Genomic DNA, 15,343 nt, shown 5'->3' with positions numbered 1-15,343 from the left:
AGACAGTCTCCCCTTCCTTGCATAATTATCACCTGATAATTACGACAAACTAAACAGACTCTCTTAGCTCTCTTATTCCTAGCTTCGAAAGAGACAGAGGAAAAATTACGGACAAAAAAAACCCTGTCCAAGGTTGTATAATTGTATTTTGCTGTGCACGTTCTCTTTTAATCAAAACAAAACTGAATGAGCAAATGCGCAAAGATGCACATGCCGGAGTGTATGTGCACACACACACACATTCAACACATACACAGTAACACATACACACGTGTGCAGACAGTTGAGATGCCATACTCTCTCACAAATAAATATCACGGTCACCAATCTCCTTCAGCGCAGTAATATATTTCAACTTAATCTTAGAGTCATGCAGACAACACCACCCCATTAGACACATGAAGCACTGGCTCTCACCCATCAACTGTCAACACAATGTAGGACAATACATCTCGAGGATCATTCCCGACAGCTTTGTCTGCCATCCACTGATGCCAAATTATGATGTATGCTTAGATACTACAACAAAAGGAATAACAACGAGGAGAGGGATAGAGAAGAGAGGAACACAATTGGGTTCATGGAAGTCCTATAGTGTGTGTGTGTGTGTGTGTGTGTGTGTGTGTGTGTGTGTCATCAAAGATATTTCTGCCCCCATCACCACCTGCAATGTAAAAATCAGAAAACTCCAAAAACCACACTAGGAGACAGAATTAACTGGCAGTTCAATGTAATTCACTTCAATAAAAGCTGAAGAATTCATGGTGAAGCTCGAGAGAATATCCTGTCAGAATGCAAATAAACCGCTATTCAAATGTCACACAAATGAAATTTGGCTACAAGGGGGTTTAAGTCATTTTCCTTAGCTATGCTATTTGCCTTGCTGGCAAAAAAAAAAAAAAAAAAAAAAAAAAAAATCCCTATAAAGTCCCGTATTCATTTTCCAGAAACAACTGTTCTGCAGCTCAGGCTGGAGAAAACATCGAGTCAAACTATCCGTGGGTGAGCTTTAGACTTCCATGTTGCCATAAATAAACTATGTGTATCGCTATACCGCGCCTGGGCTGCTGTATTGGAATAAACGCTTATTTAGCTGCATGCCTGTTAGGGCATCACCTAACATGTGATCCATGGAAGGTTTCTTTAGGGTAATCTCCTTACCTGGAAATTAAATTAGGCGAAAGCCAAAACACGCTTGGCCTTTGAATTAGATATAAGCGTAAGCTGTAAATCGGGTCTAATTATCAATTATCGTCAGAGCTGTCGGTGTTTGTCGGGCTTGTTTAGCCTTACCGGCGAGCCACCTATTAAATAATTAAGGTGACCAAAAAGACAGGCGGAGCCCAAGCTTCCGGGATGTTTATCGATTGCCTTAATTCACCCCACAGTCCAACACAAACTATTTGTCGCCGTGACTTAACTTCACTGACCCTGCTGCGGACTGTGGCGCAGGGAAGAGAGGAGAAAAGAAAAGAAAGAAAAGAAAAATCCACCAACTTCACACACAGCATGTGCACTGACAGGTCACAAGGCCTGGAAAAAAAAAAAAAGACAAACCTCTGCGTGAGTGTCAGAGTCACCAACAGGCTGACCCTCACCCCAGTTAGAATTATGCTCATGGATTTTTTTTTTTTTTTTTTTTTTTTGACAAACCCGATCCCAATATTCTAAACATGAGCAGCAATTTCTCTGCCTGATTCCCTCAAATTAGCCAGGCCCGTTAATAAGACGAAGACTTCAGCCAAAACAATTAAAAATGCAGCATCACTTCTCTCTCTCTCTCTCTCTCTCTCTCTCTCTCTCTCTCTCTCTCTCTCTCTCTCTCTTCTCATAGGGCACTTAAAAATATGAATACTTAAAAAGAGTGAAGACATCGCCGCTGCAGTCTGCCAGGAAGAAACATGGAAATGTAGAAACTGGAAAGACGGGCTGGCATTCCCGCAAGCGAGACATTTGTGTTACACCGTCAATAAAACCCAGGCTCAATTAATACCGGTAGAGAGGAGACCCAAAACACATGCGGTTGAAATGTTTTGGCAGTTTATATTTCATTTAGAATTAGCAAATGAACTGCGCCCATGCTATGAGGCCTAAATGACCCCGTGTCTTACTCCAGATATTACATGGAGTGGATGGAAAAAAGCCTTTGAAAAGAGCAAAGATGGCTTTTGGATTGTGGATTCTGAGGTGAAATAGAAGGAAAAGGCAGGGCTAATGCATCATACAGCCTGTTTTGTTTAGTATTTATTTTGATTTTAACCTTTAAAATTAAAGTTATTAACCATTCAAACATTTTCACTAATACAATTGAAATCAACTTGAAATATTTTTGTTTAAAAAAGGTTCGTTGTTGTGATATTTTACAGACGACACAGGCTGCTGATTCTTCTTTTTTTCTGCCTTACACTCAATAATCGCGATTTCATATCTGTAATGCAGCCAAGACCCCTTTGCTTTTCAACAGCAAATTCGTCTGTTTCAAATTCAAAATATGTTGCATAAAAAAGAAATTAGGCATTATTTGTTATCGTGATGCCAACACAGACAAGGTGACAATTTAGGAGCCGCGTCTAAACGGCCTATATCAGACAAAAGGAATGATTTTCTTTATTTTTCAATTCTCCGCACGTCTGACCGAGACGTCGAGCTGGCTGCCAACTTCAGATTAACTCTTTCAGAGGGAACAGAAAAGGGCCTGGTCGGCACTGAAAAGCAGGGCAACTAACCCAGAGTTTTACAGATTCATTACTGCGCCTTAACAGCCCTTTGCTCTTCTGCTTTCATTTGAATTTCAACAGAGAAGGGCTTTTCCCCCGAACTGTCCTCCGTTCATATTTCAGGCAAAAATCTGAGCTATTTTATTTTACTTGTGAACAGCCATATAGATATCGACTGTTACTCTATCATTATTATTATTATTTCAGCACCGACCTTCATAATTTACATTTAACACTCAAGCCTGTATTTGTTACTCTTAAAAGGCCAGTAAAATATAGCGGAAAAACGTTGAATTGGAAATTGCTTAAACATAAATCTAAGAATTGCAGTGTTGATCAACAGAATTATACCACATCTAAAATCTACATTTTTTTATTCCCAAAATTACAATTTAAACTATTTTGTTCCAAAGAAGAAGATAAACCTATCAGATATTGGTTATATGAAAGGTGCCTAGTCACTGTTAATTACTAAATTGTTTGCAGCTATATTTGGAGTACACTGTAATTATGGATGGTTTTAAACTATTTATTGGTAAATCACCTAGCCCGCCCCGTCCACCTTGATAAGAGGCAAATCTGTATAGCCTTCATCCTTGAATGGGTGATGTCAAAAGGACACCAAATAGAAGAATGTTTCTTTCTTTCTCTCTCTCTCTCTCTCTCTCTCTCTCTCTCTCTTTCAGGTGACTTTTCATGACTTTCTGGTACCGATTGCAAAGTCAAAAGCCTCATGCCAAGTCATCAAAACTTTGCCACATTGAAATGTATTATTTTTTTATTGGGATGATGAATCCTTATCAAGCTTGAATGCTCCGTGCCAGTGATGACACAAATCATCATTGAGCTCATTGTTATCCGCGGGTCATGAGCAAATGACTTTCATTCAGTGATTTCTCCTTATCAGTGGTAAAAAAAAGAAAAAAAAGAAAAAAAAATCTTTATCTTAAAAAACGCTGACCGAACTCAGGAAGTGAAAAAAGTCCCTTCCTCTTTCTGACCCATAATGCCCAGCAGTAGGCCTTCCTGCCCTGCTTTGTCCTGTCCTGTCCTGGTCTGTCCTATGGCACCTGACCTCATTGAGCCTGCACTGCATCTCATTAGACCAATTAGACCATGCTCTGCATCAAATGAGAGACTCCCGGCCGCCTGGCCCTTCATTATCGCAGCTCAGCGCTGGTGGGGCTCCGCTGTGTCCTCTCTTGCCCAGCTGAGCGTCCCTGACCCTGGACAGAACCTGACGCCGGCTGCCCCTGACCCGCCTCCGACCACTGAGACAGAGCGAGAGCAGAGGAAGGTGGCAGAGGAGACCGGACCAGCCAGGGTTATAGGCGGAGGGAGGCGGTGGAGGGATGCAAAAAGGCTCCATCACTCACTTAGAGTGCAATGATGCTAAAGGCTCCAGGCGTGAGTGAGAGACTGGCAGACAGAGAGAGGAGGAGGTGGGGGAGGACTGTAGAAGACAGTCATGTGCATGGCTGCTGCAGGAGGCGGCACGATTGTCCCAGGCACTTTTACTGCCATAAAACTACGGCCTCCATGGACTAAAGTAACTTTTAGCATGTGCAAAACCAATAACATGACCTCTGAACATTATCCTGCAGTCTTTGTGCTGATTTGCACACTGAAAATATTTTACATAGCGGAAAAAGTCTTTAACACGAATGTGAAAATCTGCCAGTGCAGTTTCACTTGTTTCAGATCAAACTGAAACAAGGCAGAATAAAACAGATCAACTTGTATCAAGAAAATGACACTTGATTCAAGAAAATTCTAGCAGTAGGAGTGAGAAGAGAAATTATTCCATCCCACTGAAAGATCTTTTTCACTTGGTTTATCAAAAGACAAGATTTCACAACTCACTATGAAACTAAATGACTTGTTAAAATTGAGATTTTTTTGCAATGTAGTAATAGTTTTAGTGAGTTTTAGTGAATCAGGTCTGGATATTTAACTGAAAATGGGGCCTGATATTTTGTACAATCAGTGCAAATGTGCATGCAGATAATGGCACTTTGTAAAATTGGTATTTAGGAGCTTCGTTTGTCACCAGAAGGTAGCAGGTGTAAACCCGTCTCTCTGTCACAAGTAAATTCTGCAGTCTCTTACTCACTCTCGCTCTCTCTCTTCCATACACACACACACACACACAAACACACACCCATAGCCCCATAGCATTACTGGCCTGCGCTCCTCTGGTTGCAGTTTGTGTTCTGCTGCATTCAGCAGCTCCCAGGGTGCATGTGAGGCAGGGACAAAGACGCCATGTGCCAACATTTGCACACGCACACTGATATCACTGACACACATATATATACATACATACACACACACGCCTATACACACTTTTGCTCAATCACAACTGCCATTTTTCATACAGTCACTGACACACTCATCCAAAAGTAGTGTGTCACCTTGACTTTCCAAACTGCTGTTGGCTACATTGTTTTCTATGATTGTATAGGGCTGCATGCTCCTTCGGCTCGCTGTGGTTTTGTACTGTAATCAGAACAAGCTACAATGCCTACCGCATAACCCTCCATTGTTGTCACAGTAATCATTCCTGTTAATCATTAAGTCCTGAAAATAGTGGGGTAGGGGGGTGGGGTGGGTGATGATTAAATTTTAAGTAGGGGGGGAAAGTACAGCAGCCCACCCCGCACTCTCTGTTACTGTGGCAAGTAAGTGATGCGTACAGATCTATGAAAGTCTGTGCCTGCGTTGGTTGTAATTATCTGAGTTTACAAACCAGCACGTTACTATGTGTGAAAAATCTGCAAGCAATTTGTGGTGGCTGCGTGCTAACGGGCCCGGGGTGGGCCGGGGGAACCAGCCGAGGAAGAGGCACGCACGGCACATTCCAGACCCACAGAGGGTCTCCGCTGCCCAGCTGCACCGCACAGCAGTCTGAGGCCTCTGACGGCTGGATGTGGAGCCCCGGACCCGTCCCGGCACCACCAGCGGCACCATCGATACCTCTTCCCACCCACCCCAAACCTCCAAAAACACAAACACTGAAATCCATATCACACATGAGAGGTGCGGTAGATACCGAGGCCTGGTTCTATTTATCTTTAGCTTTGAAGGACAAATCAAATCATGGATCACTGAGCAAAACAACGAGGGCACGAATTCACATGAAAAACTCTGGGATTTTTTTTTCGTGCTGAAAAATAAACTTAAGAACAAAACATTTGCCTTATCTGTAAGTGCTCTCAAAACGCGGAGATCAAGGTAAACTCGGGCCAGCTATTTTGTTTTTTTGTGATGATGTTACTGATATAGAGATTTAATAAAACTATATTTGTTCCTGCTTGAGGAGAAACATTGCATGTCGAGGCAGGCCGATGTTCCAGGGCGAAGATGATAGTATTGACGAGTGAGGGGGGGCGGTGGGGTGTGGAGGGAAACATTCAAAAATATTCCACCTCAACATAATGAAGTTATGCGATAATTTATCAACATGGACGACAATACTGATGATGCCATGCTTGTGTATCTGTGGACTCACCTTTAATGTAGAAAGCTTGGTTACTGTATAGCCTTAAGTTACGTGACACACATCACAAACAGGACACTGCAAGCACCCCGCTGCGCACACGCACATGCACACACACACACACACACACTCCAAAATACATGTTGTGCACAGACAGAAGCACACACACTCACACACGCTGACACCTCGCCCCTCAATCCAGAGCTGGCTGCTGCTGGCTAGAAAGAATGCACTGTTGAATGAAGGAACCGCCCTGCGTCTCACGTGTGTGTGTGTGTCTGTGAGAGTGTGTGTGTGTGTGTGTGTGTGTGTATCTGTGCACAAGCCGACGGCTGGCCATGCTAGGGCAGGCCGACTCAGCACCACAACAGCCATGACTGAGTGTTTCTCTGCTGTCCCGACCAGGAGGTTTGTGCTGCTCACACTGCGGCGGCTGGAGTTTACCTGGACGACGCTGTCGTCCAGGTAAACTCCAATAAAGTGTTCTTTATTTTTTGTTTTTCCTTATCTCTATTTGATCATTTAAGCTCAGTCACCGCAGCAAGGAAACCAGTAAATACACCGCACGGCGAAAAAAAAATCTCCATTATATCAAGTCATTTAGTCTGATACTTAGATACTGAGTCTTAAAATATTGTTTTTCTTTACACAAGTGTAAAAAAAAACCAAAACCGCCACCAAGAAGAGATAATGCAGCTTCTTTCAAATGCTAATCGACATATTTCCCTTAATTTTCTTGAATCTTACACTAAGGTGATAATTTGCCTTGTTTCAACATATTTACTCCTGATCCCAGAAGATGAAAAAAACGAAACTGTATTGGGAAATTGGATTTTTTTTTTTTTTTAAATCAAGAAATTAAAGATTTGATATTTCTTGTGGAGCACCCACATCCACGGTTTTCCAAGCTGACTAGATTTTTTTTTTTTTTTTAATTCTTTCAAATAATGACTAGCTGCCTGCTAAAGTGGCTAGCAGAGGACATGAACCAACCCCAGCCAGCATTCAGCTGATGGCCAGGGTAAATATCTCACTGATAGATGATTTCTTTAATCAGTGACCGTGTCTCCCTTACACGAAAATTAAGCAATGCATCCAGACATCCGTTTTCTGTTATCTTGCATGCTCTATTAGTTTGAAGCAAGGTGGTAAATCTTTTATGAACACAAATGAAACAATATTTTATCTTACAGGAGGTGGTATTTCACTAGCATGTACCGCATAAGCAATCAATCCCTGATGGCCTTGGCTGCATACCGCATTGTCTTTCATCTCCAAGGCTCAGCACACCTGGTTAACACACATCACAGAGCCTTACAAGCACAGTGATTCATCAATAGGCTCGCAGCAAAGGGATCTTACACCATAACCCCTGTTACGAAAGGATCCCTCTTCATACTCATTGGAATTAGAATTTCAACACTGCATGAAAAGAAAGGGATCTTCAAGTTCATGTGTTAACTTGCAGCTTAACAAAGCTGTAGGGCTTTACTCCTCTTTTCAAAGAGATGAGTGTGAAATGACAAAGTCAGCCTTTCACACACCGCTGGAAGAAGAAAGTGAGCTGAAACAACACGATTGTGTTTTGAAACCAAGAAAAAGTAGCGCGCTCAAGCAGAGGGCCGTTGTTTTGTTGCTTGTTTGAAGGTAAACCCAATTACAAAGCATGCTGTTACGCTAAATATGATTTGAAGCACCCGCTTGGTCCTCTGGAACCCACACCCAATTGAATCTGTATTTTGGTGTTTGCAACGTTTAGAAAATCCCTACTTGCTCCTGCAAGGTTTGCGCAAGATGAAGATAACAGGTAATAATACCATCTTATCTCTGCTCTGCACTCTCCCGGTATAAATCCACACTGATTTGTAAGCGAATGAAAGCACCGCTGAGCGTTATGGAAGCGCTCGGTTGGTGTCAGATCAGTTTGTCATTACCTTATCCTGAAGAACAGCTACAGCTATTTTCAACATAGACTCTATTTTCCAATCATTCCAATCCGGGTCAAAACTGCTCATAAATTATGCTTTAGGATAATTCAATGCAAGAAAAAAAAACACGACTGAGGAAATATTTAGCAATAATACACTGCCACCACTGAGTTACACCCAGGGAGCCCTAAATTAAAAGGGTTATCAAGGGCTCTGGTCACAGTCGGTTTGCGAGCACCTCACTCTTAGCGGTCATAATAACCACCGACGGCCGGGGAGATGGAGAGAGCCAAGACTCTATATCCAGTGCAGAGGCAACAGACTCCCTCTGACTCTCTGGCTTGTATGGACCCAGGGCCAGAAATAACAGGTCCATGCTAAATAATTGTCCCTTTCACTCCCTACGAGCATGACATCACTAGAACCACGAGCGGCGTGAAGGGGGCCGGCAGTATTGTGACTCTGACGGAGAGAGAGAGAGAGAGACAGAGAGAATTGATTGGAGAGCAAAGAGAGCGAGAGGGCAATCAGTTGTGTTCGAGGCTAAATTTGCGCAAACACATCTGCCTACGGCATCGAGCAAACGTCACCAATTTGTTATTAACAGATATCAGGTGGATCCATAAGGCAGATCAGAAGGTTCTCCAGATTGCTCGGCGGACTGATTGCGCGCAATATGAACTCCCAAAAAAACGTATGTGCGGGGACAATCACAGACGGGGCCAGGAAAAAAAAAAAAAAAAAACTTCCTGAATAAAGGCTCAGGAAAAGTAAAGCCCACTACTCATGCAGTGTTGAACGCTTTGCAATCAGAGAAATAAAGGGGCAATCTAGCACACAATCAAACTAGAGATTTACCCTGCTCTCCTGCCAACAGCTAGGGACCTCCTCTTTCTGAACAAGGGATGCACTATTGACTACCCCCCTCTCCCCCTCTCTCTCTCTCTCTCTCTCTCTCTGTCTCTCTCTCTCTCCAGTCTTCCCTCTCTGCCAGTCTGAGAGGCATGATGCCAACCTTTTCCACCACCGGGCACGCTGCCCTGCCCTTTATGCAAATGCTTTGCCGCCACCCCTAACTCACAACCCCCACTGTCTCACCCTCCATGTCTGTGCACACCCCCCTTATGGCCTCCTGTCTATATATTCTTTTTATCCTCCTACTTTTCCCCCTTAAACGAGGTAAGAAAGTGAGCTTAAGCCATAGCCACGAGTTATTTATTAAGCCCTGATGATCTGAGGTCCCACCTGTATGGATCTTGAATAAAGCTAAGAACTTAATGCTCAGCCTGTAGGCCTTTACTTTGTTTGATGCCCTCTGAGGGCAAATAGCGCCAACCAGGGGCAAATGTTTGATAGATGTGCGGCTGTAGGTGTGTCTGTAGCAGCCCTGATAAAGAGGGGCATCTCCTGGCAAAAAAAAAAAAAGAGTAAAATAAAAGAGAAAGAATAGGAGAGAAGGGACGATGGGGGGCAAAAGAAAAGGGATGAGAAAGGAAGAATGAAAAAGAGAAGAGAAAATAAAGACCGCTCGCTGTCAGTCATCGCTTTTCACACTACATTTTCATTTGGTGAGACGGTTTTCAGAAAAATATCTGGGGCTCTTTTAATTCCTTCAGGCGCTGAAAGAAGAAAATGCGTTTCACATGTTGTTACAACTGTATATCGCTTAAATGACAGATAAAGTAGCTCAATTAAAAGGGGTACTAACATGGGTGATTAACCAGGGTTAATAATACTACAGTGTAAAATAGAGGGTTAATTAAGAGCCACATATTAACCGAGGATGTCGAACAATTCATTTACTGTCATGTGAGGCCTAAAGAAAAAGCCCGTAACACATTCCAGGTCCTGACCCTCCGTTGAAGAAATGCTGAACGGCGGCATAATGAGGGGTTTATAAACTCATTGCCAGTTTCAGTGAGAAAGAAGGGGTTAATAATGTGGCTGACAGGCAGAAGAGAAGGGGTCAATCATGGCTGCCACTGACAGGCGAGAGGAGTTTAACAAGTTGGCACAGGCACTGAATAAACAGGAAAGGTTAATGAATTTGTAGTATGTGGAGATAAGAAAGAGGGTTAACAGAAGACTGGAGGGACGCGAACAGTTAACAGTTGATAAACCAGGAGAGATTAACTTAATTTAGCGAAAGTAGGTGCTAAAGGAGGAGGAATTTTTTAATTAATAGTGTCCTGGAAGAGGCGAAAAATGTGGAAAAGGAAACTGAATGAGGTGAAAAAAAAAAATCTATACAGGTCCAGTAGACAAACACCACGTAAAAAGCGGGGAGATCTTTTAAAAGGAGGGGAAGGGAATTGTAAAAGGAGACTAAGGAGACAGTGAGAGGGTTAACAAAGTGGGCCAGAGGCTGACGGAAGAGTCCTGCTAATGCGGTTAAAGCAGAGCTTCCGCTTCTGCCGTAGGGCGAGTGTTGAGGCGCACAACCAGGGCGCAGGGTCCACACATGCCGGACGGATTCAAGCCCACACACCACAGGAAAGGAGCTCGGCCTAATACAAACACTGTCCCACAAACACACACCCACACACACCCACACACACACACATATATACATACACAAACACCACTGTCTCCTTATATCCTTATATGCCCCGTGCATACAAGGACATGGACTCTGTGAAGCATTATGTGTTTTCTGACCACAAAGCAAAGTCAATCGCACCATTTCGCAGGCTTTATTGCAGAAAATACTACAAAGGACAATATCCTTCACAGATGGACATAAATCGTGGATATCATGCGTTACAGAATCAAAAGGTTAGGTTTCACATTTTGAAAATAATGTGGCAACAAAGGGAAACCTTGGGTTTTTCGGATAAACAAACAGAGACATCTGAACTGAAGCAGTCTAGACCAACAACAGCAGCGCACCGCAACAAGCTCCGAGTGTAAACTTCGAGCCTTATTTCCCGAGCTTTTCACACAATGGCTGCGCTAATCTGCCTGAGAGACAACAGACAAATAAACAAAATGAAACAGGTTGGAGGAAATTTAGGGAGAATTAAGACTTGAGCACACTTTCCTCTTTTTTTTTTTTTTTTTTTTTTTTTTTTTCTTAAGTGAGCGCCACCGTACCCACATCCCTTTCCCCTCTTCCTGTACGGACTTCCTTGTCTGAAGTTACAGTAATAAAGTTTTAAAAACTTCACACAGTGCCAGTAAGTGACGGCGGGCGGCGATGAAAGACAAACAAGGAGGGGACGGGGGGAGGGCAAGAGAGGCGAAAACAAAAGAAAGGAGAGGATAGGCGTAGATCTACAGAAGCATCATCCACACAGACTCCTAATTAGAGGCCTCTGAACACGATGGCAGGCAAAGCTTTGTTAGAAATGCATTTATTACCTCCTAAATTATTCTATGTGGATAAAAACTCTAAAACAGACACAAGACAAACTGCATTCCTGATCGATTTTATTATCACCTCATGTTTTTTTTAGACATAATTCACAATAGGAAATGCAGATACCACTACAAATTTCACTTTGGTTGCCTTACCAGCATGCACTTGCATCAATAGACTGTTGATACCAAGCGAATGAACACAGGGCACAAAGTCATGATAACATTACCCAGCCATTACACACAATTATGTCTTCAACACCAATAAATTCACCACAATAATAAAACGTTACGGCAGGAAGAATAAATAAACATTGACGAAAATATCATGTTTATGTCTCCAATATCAGGGTGTATTATGGGATAATTAGCTTCTATCGAGCTAAACCCCAACGCAGATCGCTGAAAAATAGAAATGTGTGTGTCTGTCAGTCTGTGCGTGTGTGGTGGATGGAGGGAGGGAAATGAATGAGGCCTTTTCTTACAGCAGGGCCCAGATCAGAGCTCCTAACTATGGGATTTGGTGCTGTTGCCTTTCTCCCCCTGGAGGGAGTAATTAGGTTAGGGAGGACAACTGCCGCATTGTTTTAACAGAGGAGGGATTGTGCAGGCCAAAGTCCCACCAGCGACATGCTTCCCTCACAACAAAAATGCCAAACGGATTCTGCAGCACTCAGACACACATGCACAGACGCTTGCACGCACGCACACACACACAACTTTTTGGGGTTTCCTCTATTCGGTTTTTCACAGAGAGAGAAATCTGTCTCTTTTTTTGTGCAGCAGAGAGACTTTGGTACTGTGTGTATCCTAAGAAATGTCAAATATAGTCCAAAAGTGTCGGATATCGTCCTGTGTTGTTGCAGTTGTGGGATTTTGGCTCTTTGTGGGACTCACTACACTTTAGTATGACTGCGTGTACTTTCTCTCTCCTGTATCCAGAGGCTTGGCAATGCCGACCGCTCCTAACTAGTATAATATGGTTATGATGCATTTGCATTCCTTCCAATCCCCTAGGAAACACAATACGCCTATATCGTCTGTTTTAATCACGGTCCGCTTCCAAGGAAAGTAAAAGGAGAATACAAACAGCCACAGCTATAAAGAGTCTTTCTCAAATATACATCAAGTTCGTTTAAATATGTCCTCTGCTGATTGATAGAGAGTAAATCAAACAAATTACACTGGTGAAAAAAAAGAAAAATAAAAGGACACCGAGTGCTCACTAGTCTACTGTATTTACAAAACACAAGACTGCAGCCTCTTTCATTCCCTCCCCTTCTCCGTCCTCTTTCCCTTCCCCTTCTTTCTCGAGCTTGTGCTGGATTCCTTCCTTTATTTCTATCTCTTCCTTTGAGCTAAAAGAAAAACAGCATTTCTGTTGTGGAGCTTCTCTACAGCTCCTTGTGGCTGATCAAGACTTGAAGGGGGACGAAAAAAAAAAAAGCAAAACAGAGGGGAAAAAAAGCCTGCACCATAATATACACCTCTGCATACCCGCCCACGCCATCGCTATTCGCTTTCATCATAAATGTCTACTGCCTGAATGCAATATCCAGACCGTGTGGTCCCCACAAGAGTCCTAACTCTCGCCTGGAACCGCTCTCATTCAGGTGTGTGGACGCAGCGAGAAAACAAGATGGAAGACAAGAGGGAGAAAAACCCATGATGAATAAAAACAAATGTGTGTGAAGTGATACGTGACGCTGCAGACATGTCCATACGGCCTAGAGGCCTGTGCTCTGTGCTATAGCTCGCCACAGGTGGCTGAGATGATTGTGCTTTATACCAGATGATGACCATAATGAGGCCCGTTTGGGTTTCACGGGGCTTCTCTCAAGACGCCATGCGTGCTGTGGAGACTGACAGCAGCTTGACATGTTAGACAGCGTACCGTACTTTTCGGTTCTTTCCCTCCAATTCCCTTTTCGGCTAAGCTCTAAAAAAAAAAAAAAAAAGAAAAAAAAAAGCCCACTGCAGCCGCAAAAAGAGGCGCACACTGTTTCTCCATTACGGCTGCAGGCAATCACATGACAAAAGACTCGAGAACCGAGAGAATATCAGCTAGACGTCTTAATAACAGGACAGTCGAGAGCGGAGTGCGGCGTTACACCGCATTTATAAACCATCATAAAGTCTTACGTGCGTTTGAAAAGTGGGGATTTTCCCGCCCGGTGAACTCGCGGGGTAAAGTTAAATCTGGCCCATCTGTGTTTTATATATTAGCAGTGACATGAAATCCTCATCCTGCATTGAATTTTCCAGTCAAATATACAACTTTCCATGTAACGCACACTAATCCTGCAGCTATTTCTCAGAGCCTAAACAGAGCAGAAAGTTTATATCTGAATTCCCTCGCAGAGGACGGTGCAGCTGTGGCAGGATAGCAGTTACTGGCTGGCTGGGCCAAAAAAGAGAAGCCGCAGAGCTGTGTTTGACTGCAGCCCTGAGCCCTGCCCGGCCCCGCTCTCCTCCACTGAACTCTACTGTGCTCTACCACGCTCTACTCTCATTTACTCTTTCCAACAGTGGCCCGTTTCACTCTACTGTACTCAAACAGCCTGAGGCCGGCAGCCCGAGCTAGCAGACATTCACAAGAAGCACGGGGCACTCACACACACATGAATACACACACATATATGCACACAAACAGAGTCAGTCAATCACACACACACAGAAACTCCGCCCTCCAGCTCTGTTTGCTCACAGCTGCTGGGCCTCCTCAGAGTTCATCTAAGGTAAAGATATGTTATATTATGCAATGGTGTATAGATTTTCCACCCCTGGCCCCGTGCCAACTTCCTGCTCCAAAGAGCAAGCTGTAGTGCTTTGTTCCCTTGGGTGACAGCTATTCCTTGCTAGACCGGGTGGCCAGAGAGTAGAGACACACTGTGATCAACACAGACAGAGACAGACAGAGAGGGAAGGGGGGGGGAGGAGAAAAGCGAGAAGGAAAGCAAGTTATAAAGAAATTAAGCGAGACAGGTTTGAAAGAAAGAAAGCAAAAAGCAAGAAATCCAGGACAAAAAAAGCAAGCAGCCTGAAGAAAAGAAACAGCCTGAGATACTGATATTGCTGTCAGTGATTCTTCTTTTTTTTTCCTCATCTCTCTAACTTAAAATCCTCCTTTCCCTTCCTTGTCTTTTTTTTCCCCCTCTCTTGAAATCAGGTCACAAGTGTTTTCGTTACTGTTTGACTTGTGAGGTTCATAAGCCTCCAAACGTCAATGCTCCTCCACCCACCCCCAAGACAGGAAAAGTTTTTCCCTCCAACATTAACCCAATAAATGCCTATTTAGCCCGATCGCAACCTCCCAGGCCTGTTCCTGCATGAAAAAAAAAAAAAAACAACGAATCAAAGCCGCTCTCTAATGTTGATGGTGACTTGCAATCATGTAGATAATCATTACAGGGCTCATAATCTTATCTGTGTCCTGGCCCGTGCGGAGTGCGTTTCCTGTATGGTTATGGTTCAACTCCTAGGCAAAGTTAACAGGGCTTGTGCTCTACTTCGCCGCCGCTAAAGGCATGAGGTAATGACGATGATGAAAGAAAGCCACAGGGACGTCGAGGTGCAATCAGCGAGCCAATCAACACCCCTTTATCCAGCTCCACTTAGAGGCTGAACACCAGTGGCAGCGTGATGAAGTCTATGACATCATCAGGAGGTGTCACCGTGGTTATGTCATCCCTTGACAACCACCCCTGCTCCCCAATTAATTAAGGCCGGCTGAAGTATTTTTCCATTGTGTCCAAATCATAATCATTGCCTCGCCAGTTATTACCAGGTGTGTGGGGATGTTGCTAATGCAGAGCCTTTCGCCTGGTAATGGATGGAGGGAT

At 43.6% G+C, this 15,343-nt stretch overlaps 1 protein-coding gene across 13 annotated transcripts in view; it reads right to left on the bottom strand.

Moving 5' to 3' along the window:
* nfixb (nuclear factor I/Xb) overlaps nt 1-15,343 on the bottom strand; it is a 144,973-nt gene that overhangs the window by 96,209 nt on the left and 33,421 nt on the right. The window contains exon 1 of one of the 13 annotated variants that reach the window (XM_030057595.1): nt 1,162-1,282. The exons of the other annotated variants lie outside the window; for them this stretch is intronic. The gene's annotated coding sequence lies outside the window, so the exon portion shown is untranslated. Of the gene's footprint in view, nt 1-1,161; nt 1,283-15,343 lie in introns of those variants that run through there. 13 annotated transcript variants of the gene reach the window in all.

Source organism: Myripristis murdjan, chromosome 8 (genome assembly GCF_902150065.1).
Source record: "Myripristis murdjan chromosome 8, fMyrMur1.1, whole genome shotgun sequence".
NCBI classification, from domain to species: domain Eukaryota; kingdom Metazoa; phylum Chordata; class Actinopteri; order Holocentriformes; family Holocentridae; genus Myripristis; species Myripristis murdjan.
The sequence above is the reverse complement of the archived record's forward strand: the minus strand, read 5'-3'. Positions and strand labels throughout refer to the sequence as shown.